Source organism: Apteryx rowi, unplaced genomic scaffold (genome assembly GCF_003343035.1).
Source record: "Apteryx rowi isolate R43461 unplaced genomic scaffold, aptRow1 scaffold_635, whole genome shotgun sequence".
NCBI classification, from domain to species: domain Eukaryota; kingdom Metazoa; phylum Chordata; class Aves; order Apterygiformes; family Apterygidae; genus Apteryx; species Apteryx rowi.
The window spans coordinates 407092-419553 of NW_020450911.1; positions in this window are offsets into that span (position 1 = coordinate 407092).

Consider the following 12462-nt stretch of genomic DNA (forward strand, 5'->3'; position numbering starts at 1 on the left):
TGCCCTCTGCAGACACAGAACCACAACCCAACCTTTCTGCCAGGGGCCGGTGAGGAGAATGACAGCAGAGGAAGGGTCAGTCAGGGCCTCTGGCCAGGTCAGTCTCACTCACAGGCCAGGGTCCTGGCTGTCCTTAGAGCATGCACCACACAGCCTGCCTGGGAGCCCGCAGGGAAAGCCATCCATTCGCTGAAGCAGCCCAGATGCTCAGCCTGCCATGGGCAGTGCCTGGGTTCTCACAGGAAAGGTCCTGAGCCAAAAGAGAGATGCTGACCTCTATTAGCAAGGCTTCTGTTCCACTCTTAGCCCTGCTCATATTCCCCTCTGAGTGCTGTGAAAATGCTATTTTTTTCACTTTGACTGTGTTTTTGCAGTGAAAAGGAGTATTTCTGCAAAACTCTCGGAATTCGATGGGCTCTGTGAACAAAGGAGGAGAAAGCAGAACTGGGAGAATTTCTACTAGACAAAATTGTAGGGCAGAGAAAAAGGAGGAGAGAAACTTCTGTGCACATGTACACCTACCTCTGCTACACACCACATATGCCTGTTGTGACCACACACTTGCAGCTCCTACTATGTCCCCATAATTTAGGCACCATCTATTTTTTCCTCAAACTTAAAACTGGAAACTCTAACTAGCACTCCCCTGAGGGCAGGCCCACTGAAGGACTCCACTGGTTCTAGCTCAGCATTCCAGGACAACCATGTCCAGCAGGCTACTGGGAATTTCCCCTGGACCATCATGCACCAGAGCACCCAATACTGGAATAAAACAGGAGGTTACCCACAGGTCTGATCCTGGCTGCTGTCCACATGGCCAAGAAAAGGGCAACCATACTCTGAGAACAAAATAGAGGGGTGATGACTTCCTTGAAAGGGGGCAGCAGGTGGATGAGTGTGCACCAGTGCAATACCTTATCCTGTGCAAGTTTGAGAAGGATCCCGGACCAATTCTGGTCTGTGTCCTAGTGTCACTCTCCCTTGGCTCTGACTCAGAAAGGTTATTCTAGCTTCAGTTGCCTTGTTCTGCCAACAGAAGAAATGAGCTGGAATGCCAGGCTGGTGTGAGCAGATGCAGCCCAGCATGACTAACAGGGATGCACCATGCCAGCATGCTGGGCCATTGCCCTGCCCATCTCAGACTTGGCAGACAGTTCTCTGTTTTGGCTGTTGTCTCGGCTCTCTTGGGAAATATAAGACTCTGGCATTTCTCCTCTCTCCAGCTGTGCCTGGATCTCTGACCCCTCCTGGAGAGTGAAATTTCCCTCTCTCTGCCTGAGAAAGCCTCCAGAGTCAGCTCTCTCCAGCTGTCAAGAACAGGCTGGGTGCAGGCTTGTCTTTGGGGGACATTGCAAGTTTATGGCCTTTGCATCCCTTAGGGGCTGGGTGTCAGCCCTTGTGGCAGGGAACAGGAATTAATTCCTGGTCCTTCCTCTGTCACCCTGCACTAGGTGTCTTTAAATGAACCACAAAGACTCTCTGCCTTGAGCCAAAGCTATGCCCTCATGCAGCCTTGGGACAGTTCTGGAAGTGTGCTTGGAGGGGCAGGTCTTGTAGGAGTAAAGCAGTCCACCTACATGCCCTGGCATTAACAAGTGCTTGTAATGTCCAGAGTGGAGGCTGCAGGCATTGCCTCCTCCAGGCTGTGAGGAAACAAAGCTGAGAGCTCCTTGCATGCTGTTCTCCAAGCACTGCACTGAACAATGGACAACGGAACAAGAATGAGGGAGAGAGGCTGCTGCTTTCCAAGCAGAGGAGAGGAGAGAGAGAGCTCTGCTGGCACAAGGCCAGCCAACTTCACACGGAGAAGATATAATAAAGCAAAACTTCATTGTCCATGTCCCAACACACCAGATCCATCTCTCCCCAGGTCTGTGAATCTGCCAGTGCATGTCTGAAAGCAATAACTGCTCATCAGAAAATGTAGCACCCAGACAGTGTCACACCTCAAGTCACAATGCCCAAATTGAGCACCAGCAATAAATGGGACCGCATATAGTTGCCCTTCTTTCAATCCGGAAGGGAACTAGCCCATACTGCAACACAAGGAAAGCAAGATAACAGTATAGCTCCAATGGAGCTCCAGTGAGTTTGGAGAGAGGTACAAGCCTGTTTGCAGTCCAGGAAGAGCCTTGGGATCCAACCCCCCGGACTGAAGAATGTGATCAGTTGCAAAGAAGAGCCCCAAATGATCTCAACAGCTGAGAAAAATGATATAAGAATGAAGGCATGTGATCTGCTTCTCTTCTGAAGAGAAGCTAAAAGAGGTGACCTGATAACAGTGCCTAAGCACTTTGAGGGAAGAAAACTACAGGGTATTCAAAGGCTCTTCAATCTAGCAGAGGATAGCAATGCAAGATCCAGTGGCTTAAGGTTGTAGTCAGAGAATTCAAATGAGAAATGAGATGAGTCACAGTGATTAACCACAACTATAAATGATGGAGGGAAACAGCAGCTCCTCCATCTACTGGTGTCTTCAAAGGCAGACACTGTCCAAAATACAAGCTGCATTCATACACCCCAGCTTGCATGCGTAGTAGCAGATTCAAAGAGCTGTACCAGCCCGCAGTGCATCACTCACATCTCTGAGTCTTACCAATAGGAAACATTGCTCTCTTAAAGAGCTCTTGCTAGTGCACACAGCCTTAGTCACAGATCTTAGTCACAGAGGAAGAGGAAGGCAAGGCCCTGCACCTGCTTTTGCAAGTATTTGCCATTCTTCCATGGCATGCCTGGAGCCACGCCACTGCTTATGAACTGTCTCTCTTTCTGCAAAGCCCCACAGAAAAATAAAAAAAATTAAAAAAATAATTTGACAGATGTGATGGAGGTGGCAGCCAGTCCATTTCCTGCAGCCTGGCAGGCTCAGGATGTGCTTAACACTTACTACTGCTTGACTAGAGGTCCCAGATCTGGGTTCTCAAGATGATCCTACAGCCCTATATGTCTTACAGCCAGTGTCTAACACCACTGAAATTGGCCCTTTCAGGCAGGACTCCTATGTCCAATATCCCATCTTCAAGCAGKTTTTACTATGTATGTACACATATGCGCACACAGCAAGCCTCAGCAATGCAAACAGCATGCATTTACCTCTCCCCTTGAAGCCCATTCCCCCAGCAAGCTCATTCTTGCTGTCCTCTCTCCTACCAGGTTTTCGGGATCTTGCTGGTAAAAGTGCCCTGAACTCAGGGAAGCCAGTGAGCTAAGGTGATACAGATACAGTCTCCTTCCTGCTCTACGATGGAAGGAGAGGGCCTCAATGGTTTGGGCTTTTGCTGCTCCTGCACCATTTAGACATAAAGAAACAGTGCCATCTAACTTCCTGAGCACACTCTTGCCTGAGTCTGAGCCTCTGCTCCACTGCCAGCTTTGCCCTTGGACATCTTTGTCCTGGACCATTTGCTTGTCAGCTAAGCATCACCCTATTGTGCATGATTTTCAAGCCTCTCCCAGTCACTCTGCATCACATACTGAGCTGTTGTTCGCAACACCTCCCAGTTTAGCACCATCTGTGAAATTCATTACCATGCTGTTTGTGCCTGCCTCCAGCTCACTAATGAAGCTGTTAAATAAGAAACACCAGTAGCCATGTGCGTCCCCTGCACCCCATGCACAGACTCAGCACCCCACTCGTGTTCTGCCATTACCCATCGTTACCCTCTGTTTACAATGCTCCAGGCAATCTTTGCTCTTTATGACAGCACTTATAACCCAGTCTGTTAAAATTCAGCCTGAGACAAAGATTTCATGTGAGTCTGCACCAAATGCCTTAGTAAATCTTAGTCTTGCACAGTGTCTTCATTTTGTAATTCTGGCCAAAAGGGTAGAGCCAGCTGAGATGCTTTTGACAGACCGTTCGGAGAATGCAGCACTCTTGAAAGGGACCACTGAGGAATCACATCTATTTTGACAGAACTCCCAACACAAACACCTCAACACAATTTACTTTAATTTACTTGTTTTCTGAACACTGAAAGATTTATTCTAAAATGGATCCTGCAGTTTCATTTTTATTTGTACTGATGAAAAAAATATATTACTCTGAATGCTTGGGAATTATAGAAAACAAGACACACCCATGTTTCCAAATCAGCTGGGTTTGCATTTCCAGGCCATGGGAAAATGTAGGGGGTTCTTTTGCTCTTCCTTGGGAAATTGAGGTGAGGGGGGGTGGGGGGAGGGAGTTGCTAAAGCTGAAATTTTCCTTGGAATACAAATGCTGTTTTCTCAGCATCTCTCCTGGACAGTAATCCTGTTTTCTTAGCAAGATTAATTCCTTATAATCCCGGTGTGCAGTTTGCCCTTGTGTCAGCTATTTTCTAAACCCTTGTTCATGAGTTTTGCAATGTCAGAGTAGCATTGCCATTATTTGCCCCGGGTACAGGACTGGATCACATTCTGCAAAGAGGTCTTTTTCTCCAGTTACCCCATTGCCTACTGAAGTTGATTTTATACAGGGAAGGGCACCATGCACCTGGCACCTCCCCTTTCCACACTGGCAATTAAGGGCTCAAGCTACTGCTAGGCCCTTGATTTTGCCAGATGTTTCCCTGTGGCTACTCGGGCACCAAGAAGACGTAGTAGCCTTGTCTCGCCAATGCTGATGGAAAGATGAGGGCAGTGCAAGGATGGATTTCCCTGTCCTGTGCAACTTGAGAGACGGGGCCTCAGCTTCAGCAGTGGCTTCCCCAGAGGGGGACAAATGAGCTCAAGGCCCTGCTAGAGAAACTGTCCCCTGAGAGCTCATGCAATGAGCCATGCTTGTCATGGAGCAGGTCAGCTGCTCTGCAGCAGGCCTATGCTTGGAGCCACCTGGGACACGTGTTGCCTTTGGCCCAGGACATCCCAAATCCTCCCCATTTCCTCTTTCAGCAGAGGTTAAAGATGGCACCCAGATGTTTATTGCTACTGTATTTCCCATGTGAACTGTTCTGGCTCGTTCCTTCCCTGCTGCCTGGTCATGCTATGGGATCAACACCAACCTCTTTCTTCCCCAGCCGAGGGAAGACATCTCCTTCAGAGAGAGCTGTGCACTGACATCTCCCAAAGGCAACAAAGTCGCAAGGCAGGGAGAAAGAATTGAGGCTGCAGAAACCATCCTGGCTTCATGCTGGACAGAAAGGGAAGGTGAGATCCTACAGGCTCCGTGGCAAGCAAGCCTGGGATCTTGAGCATTACGGATGTGGAGGCTGGTCCAGGACTGACCACGGCCTGCTTGGATTCTCAGTGTGGGAGAGCTGCAAGACACGACTAGAGAGGATCCCTTGAGCTGGAGAGGGAAGGTGAATTCACAGCTCAGCAGAACACAACAGGCCTCCAACTGGCTGAAACACATCTTCTGTTAGTCAAAATAAAATGTAGATGCTTAATTATTAATCAGTTCATATGCAAAATAGGTATCATAGCAGAATGGGGGAGGGGGAATGCATTGTTCCTTAAGAATAAATATTTAAAATGATACAGAACAGCATGAATTTTTAAAGAGAAGTTTTTGTAACTGCTGAAGCTCTTGAACTACTAAAGAAGCAGAATATCTTCTAGCATCAATGCCAGCTTTGGAATGGGCAATGGCCATTTCCAAAGAGGGGACTGAAGAGGGGGAGAAAGGATGCAAGGTCCTGGACCCCAGGAATAGCAGCTTTGCAACTACCATCATACTATGCTAACAGCAAAATAGCTTTGGGCCAATCTAATAATGCATCTCCAGCTGCTGGCATCTTCCAAATTGCAAAGGGCACAATCTGTCCCACCCTTCACCTCTTTCTCCTGGAAGAATACCCAAGCCCTTCCTCCAGATTACAGGAGTCCGCACAGCAAGAAAAAAGGCCCAGTCCACTCTGTTTATGTTCTGGGGATTTGTGAAGCAGATCTTGACATGGATACAGAGAAGAACAGGAAAGGCCAAAAACCTGCCATGACGGACATGAGCATGGAGAAAGGGTTAGTATGGCACAGGGCATCTGTAGAAAGACCCCTCTTCCCCAGCTCCCCCAAGCAGGGCATGGAGTCCAGTGGAATCAGCAAGACCTCTAGCACCTGCATGTTGGTCTGGATGAACCTCAGGAAACCTCCTCTCTTCAGACTTCCTATCCACTGCCAGAAGCCAAGGGGCTTTGGATACCATCTCCGGCTCTTTCCCAGCACAGACTTCACACCATCTGTTATGTGCAATATATGGAGCAAGCAGCAATACCAGGATGAGGCAGCAGCAGGGTTGCTTCTTCCCTGCTCCTGAAATGAAAGAGTTAAGGCAGCTCCATCACTAAGAAGAGCCTGCAGCTGTCCCTGTGCTGTACAACTTCAGGACAGGTCTCCTTCTGCTAAAGGGTTACATGAAAGCTATTACACTCTCCCTTGATATACACCTCCCATAAATCTAGGGACTATAAATTAGGATAACCTTCTGCTTTAAAGGCTGTCTGAGCTCTGCAAAGACATCCCAAAGTCAGGCAGATCCTCAGTGATACATGTACTCACTTCCCTGTGGGACCATGGCCCCAGGACAAGAAGCAAATGTCCCCAAGTACAGGTGCAAGGAGCAGTCATGCCAACTGTCAGGGCTTGGGGAAAACCCTGATTATTCTGTCCTGAGAGGGGAATTGGGGGTAGATAGGAAATATGAAGGCTGGTCTCCATCCCACTGCTGCTGTCTCTAGGACTGGTCACCCCTCCTTGCTCTTTCTCCACGCTCCCTTCTCAAAGCAGACACAGCTGCTCTCTGCCACTGTCCCCACATCTCTGATTCGGATGAGTGACTGTCTAGCTGCCCAATGACAAACTGCTGCTGCACTGTGCCATGGGGACTGTTGCACCCACAGGACTGCACTGAAAGCACGGGAATGAGCACTGAGTCCTCTCCATCATCTCTCAGAGGTTGAAGAAGGGAGTCATATAAAAGATGAAGCATTTTCCTGCTTGTATTTGAAAGCATGTTCTCCTTTAATGATTCTGCATTGTGCATAGGCAGAAGCTGAGACAACTCTAGGCCAGCACAGAGCCTACTCCTCCCCTCCTCCAACAGATGTGAGTTATGGTGACCTTACACCATGTGTCCTAGTTCATGGTCTGGCCTCTCAGGTGACCCTCACTCCACCAAGACTGCCCAAGCTCACTCTGTTTTTTCTTATCCTCACCTCTGCCCCCGCATCCATGACTCTGGAGCCATGAAGGAAGCAAGAGTTGGAAGATGATGGCCAAGAAGCATGAATACATTGCCATCAGCCTATGCCCCATGGGGCAGCACTTGTCAGCCTCACTCCTAATCAGCTTGCAGGAGTTGTTTCTGCCTTGAAAAGACCTTGTTTCACAGTCCAGCATGTGCATGCATGATCTTAAACCACACATGACTGCAAGCAGGGTGTGACAGAGCAGATTTCCTTCACCAAACTGCCATAGACTCAGTGGGTTCAAGGCAAACCTGCCCAGACCCACTGGGGAATGACACCTTGTGAGACAGTCTCCTTCCCAAGTTATGAGCAGTTGGCACAAGGGGATCAACAGGACAGGGTCCAAATTTAAAACTGGAGCAGGCTGTTGTAAAGTCACTGTGTGCACTCAGATGAACAGTCCCACTCCCAGGTCTGGTGCTGCTGGCCAGCGTACCTAATGGTCTGATCCAGATAGAGGGTTAACACACACCAAAATGATACTTCCCAACAGGAGAAAAAAACAAAACAAAAAACAAAAAACAGCCTGGTCATCTGATTCTGGATGAGAAATCTAATAAAGTCATTGAGGTGAATTGGGGCTGGGCACCATTATTCTCCCCCAATTTGTGCTGTCAGCTCCTTGTAAAACATGACATATGATTCTGAAAATTCATCTTGGGCACCAACCAGTATTTATTCTGCTGTAAAAAAAGAAATGTGCTGAAAGAGATGGCAAAAAGTAGCCAAGGGACCTCCATGCCACTAAAAACACACACGGACAGATCTCAGTGAACAATTGATTTTATTCCCCACCGCCGCCATCCGTCTCTGCTCCATCCATTGCCAGATCTGGCTGGCAGGAGAATATGAGTTTTAAAGGTCACCACTTAATGATGTTAAGGAGCCATCCTCCTTACCAGATAAATACTGATCAATCTGTAATATTTTTGACTGGACTCTGCTATCAGTGCTCTTGGAGAAGATACAGGGGGATTCTGTTTCCCTTTATGTTTCAAATATACTTAAAGCCCTTTCAAAATCGAGCTGATAACTCATGCCTAGGACCGAAGCTGACTGGAACTGACATATCATGCATCCAATTTGCAGGCAGGAAGCCAGCATAAGGAGTGATGGAGTGCAGTTTGGATTGTTCTACAACATAAAGTGCTATTATATCCTTACATAACTTAATGTATAAATGTTCAGCTATTGCCTCTCCTGCTGCCCGTGGAGAATTAGAGCAGTTAAAACAGCCCTGGACCCACTTTTCTCCATTCATTTCACACTCCTGGGCTCCCCAAAGGGCTCACACAGCAGCTCAGAGGTGGAAGTGCTGCAGCTTTGCAGACATGCAGCGCTATTGCTCTGCGCTCAGCAGACTCCCACAGCTGGAACATCATCTCTCTGTATGGCTGGCATGAGGTCTGGGACCTTGTGCAGGCACAGGGACAGCATCACCCCAACAGTCTTCAGCACAACCCCCTATTTCTGAAGAGTGCCATCCCAGGGGACTTTTTGTGTCATTGAGACAGTGTCTACCTGAGAAATGCACATTTCTGCAGTGGCTCATTCTGCCAAGACCTGCGTAATTCTCTGCTAAGCCATTTTCAGACTCCTCTCAAAGCATAGCAGCCTCCACTTCCAGTCTTCTCACATGCTTTATCTTCCTGAAAAGCCACTAATTCGCAGAAGAGCTTATTTAGCAGGTCTGGCAAAATGCAAAGGAGAAATCCTGTCTCCACCAATCCCAACAACAAAATCCATGCTCTTCTGAGACTCAAAACCAGCTCTGTGCTTCATTGCCTACCTTGCAAGATAAGTGCTGGGGAGCACTACCAGGACCCACACACAGAACAAGCTGGCCTTGGCCCACCTTGCTATAAATGGGAGCATGATTTAAACATTTGCCATCTAAGTCCTCTACCAAACAAAGGCAGCCTGGGACAGGAATGAACACTCCCTTCTCAGCATTCAGCACTGCAACCAGCACGCAGAGCAAAAACCATCTGATGTGCACCATCTCATACCTGCATCTCCCTCCAACCCACTCCGCATCCAAGGTTTGAGCCAGAGATACCCCATTCCTGAGTGTCCTAAGAAAAAGATAAATAATTTGAGTACATAATCTTCAAAACAAACCAAACAGCTCCATTTGAAATTACACCAAAGAGTATTTAATTTGCTTTTGGATGTGCAGCCTGGAACAAGTACTCTACCAAAGGAAGTGTGTTTATAATTTATTCAGCAGCCAGCACATTTTAGAGTCTTTCAGAAGTCCTCACAAAGAGTGCCAGAGATGGGGGTGGGGGGTGGGGGAGCATTTTATTTTTTTATTTATTTATTAACAAAGTGAGCAGGGTTAACTCTGAATTTCTAAAGCATTTCAGAAGTGCTCAGACTTCTAAAGCTCTCCAGTGATAGCATTCACATCTTTTCTTCAATTCTTGCTCATTTTGTTCTGTGAAGGATATCCCTTCAACTTTGTTTTACAAACAAAACAACACAAACCTACCTGCCGTGCTCACTCTAAAACTCTTTCGTTCTTTCAGCAACAGCAAAGAGTAAACTAACAACATCCTAGACTTTTCTTTATTTCTAAGCAATTCCATGTGAAAATAATCTTTTACTAATCTAGGTCCGGAGTTTAAAGCAGCCAAGGACCCTGGATTGTGCACACAGGCAAACAAAAACAGGTCAATATATTTTTTTTCCTTTTTCCCTGGAATTCAAATGAGCTCCCAGAAGTGGATGTAGCTTCAGCTGAGGCAAAAGAAGCTGCACTGAAAAGGGCTGGAAACACTCTGAGGTCACAGAGTCTTGTGGATGAGAGCATGGTAGAAAGCGGTGGGTGTGGGGAACCCAGCTAGACCTCCCAGACCTGCTGCTCCCCAAATGTCCTTATTTCCTCAGAGCCCAAGGAGCCATCACTCGGTGACAGGGCTGCAGCTGAACCCCACGTTGCCACTTTTCTTCTCCCCCAGCAAAGAAGAAAAAAAAGAGAGGAGGCATTGTGAAGATCCTGTAGTTCAGAGCTACCCCAAAAGATTTGTTCCAGAAATGCAAGGCAAAGCCATTGCATTGGTCACTTCAAACGATGTCCTATTTTAGATGGAGCTGAGCAGGGCCTGAATTCCCTTAGTCATTGACAGGAGCTCCTTGTTTAAATATTATCAGCATTTTAAAAGCAGTCAGAGTCCCAGATGAAAGTCAGGGTTCCATTGTGTTCAGTGCTGCTACAGACAAAATCTCTGTTGAACAGAGCAACCAGGAAAGAGGAGATGGAGGCAGAAGTTGGCAGAAGTTGTACTGCAGAACTATGATAGCAAGATCTCCAAGGGCAGCTGCCATAGCCAGGTGGCAAAAGGATGAGATTGCCAACTCCAGCTACCAAAAGCATGGGAGAAGCAAGGGAAAAGCTTTAATGATAAATCTGACCTAAAAATCATGTCTGTTTTATCTTCTTCTGGGGAAGATTCTCCAATCTTACAACCAAGACTTCAACCCTTTGCTTTGCTAGAATAAAATACACTGCTTTCATTTGACACTTATGCATAAAGTGAAGTCAAAGGTAATACACTGAACAGAAAGCCAACTGATTTCCTGCAAGTGATACTCACAAACAGACCAGCCAGTGTTTCAGACAGATCCAGGCATCTTAAACCTCAAGCAAGACTGCAAAGGTCAGTTTGGTGAGATGAGAGACACTCTTGTGACAGGCAAAGGGGAAATCTCCTCCGACACTTCTTGGGAGATGTTACTCAGTGACCCAAAGGGCAAGCACTGGGGAAAAAACCCACAAGAGCACAAATAAAACCAAGCTGTCATAGAGGCCTGCCAGAGCAATCTCCTTACTAGACATGCAGCCTCTTGAGCCCTCAAGGAAGCAAGATTCACACAGCTGGGCCTTTTACAATATCTTGCACTGCTTTCCAACAAGGACATTTTAACTCAGAGAAGGAAAAAGCCCCTGTGAAAGTGAGATACACAACCATACAGCTACTACCACTGCACTGTGGAAAGCAGAAAACATCCAGATGTTCTCACAGATTCTCAGTTGTCCAGTTGCCCAGTTTTCCTCATCCCAAAGAAAACTCTTGCTACTGCAGATCCCACTGTCTGCGTCTCACACTCTAAATATTCAAGAATAATTAACAGCTCTGATTCCTGAAATCAGTTTACACTCACAGACCTCTGCACTGCTGTAGAGAAATTTCCTGCTCAGGAAGAGCAGGCACTCCCCACCCTTCCATGCAGCCTTGTAAAGCAAGCAGTAGAACATCGCTGCAGTACACCTGACCTGGAAAAGCAGCTTAGGGGTAAGCACACTGATAAGAATACTACAGAAGGGGTCAGCATGCCAGAATTAGCTGCCCAATGGAAAGGGGATTACATGCTTTGGCACATCCTAGGGGCAAGCCAGAAGCTAGTGCTGGCAGAAAAGAGCTAGTTAAGGAGAGGAAGAATAAAGTAGTCAGGGAAGGGCTGGCTAGATAGAAAACTGGGGGTAATGGGGCTCTGCAGCATCATCCCAGCTCGGATTTTGCTGGTCAGCAGTAGCCTCCGCACAAGGATCCCTGCAAAGGGGAAGGAGCAGCCCATGTGCAGGAGCATGGCCCTGCTGGCCATTTGCAATCACAAATGGAGGCCACCACCAATACTTACAAAACTGAGAGGCTGTTAGGGCATTCAGATTGCTCAGGAGAGCATGGGAGGGGTGTGCAGCCTGGAAGATAAGGTTGTACACATACTGATGATGTTCAGCTGCTGAGTTGTTAGGCAGCAGAGAGGGCAGGATGTGAACCAACAGGTTTTGCCAGTGGTTTCTGCGATGTGGACTCTCCTTGTCTCACTGGCCCTAATGACCCAGTCCATGGCCTCCCCAGATACTCCTACCACCACACCAGCTCCATGTGTGGTGCTGCCAGGAGCCTGTACCCCCTCTCCCAAGAGAAGTCAGGTCTGTGCTGTTTCTGCAGATGGTGATCCCCATCCCTTGCCACTTCACAAAGCATCTGGTCCAGCCCTGTTGCAGAACTGTTTCCCAGAAAAGACAGAGACACTGAGAGGCAGACCGATGAGCCATGCTGAGAGACAATGCTCCATTCTTCTCCAGGAAAGCCTGATGCTGAGCAAAGGACCTGCAGAGGAGGAGCTCAAGTCCACAGCACATGGGAGGACAGCATGTCAGAACAGACACTAAAGGCTAACACAGAAGAGATGCATTTACGAGATATCCTAACTTTGAGGCAATGTGAATAGAAAAGAAATAGAGGCAAGAAACATGACAGATTAATGGGCTGGGGCTGAAATA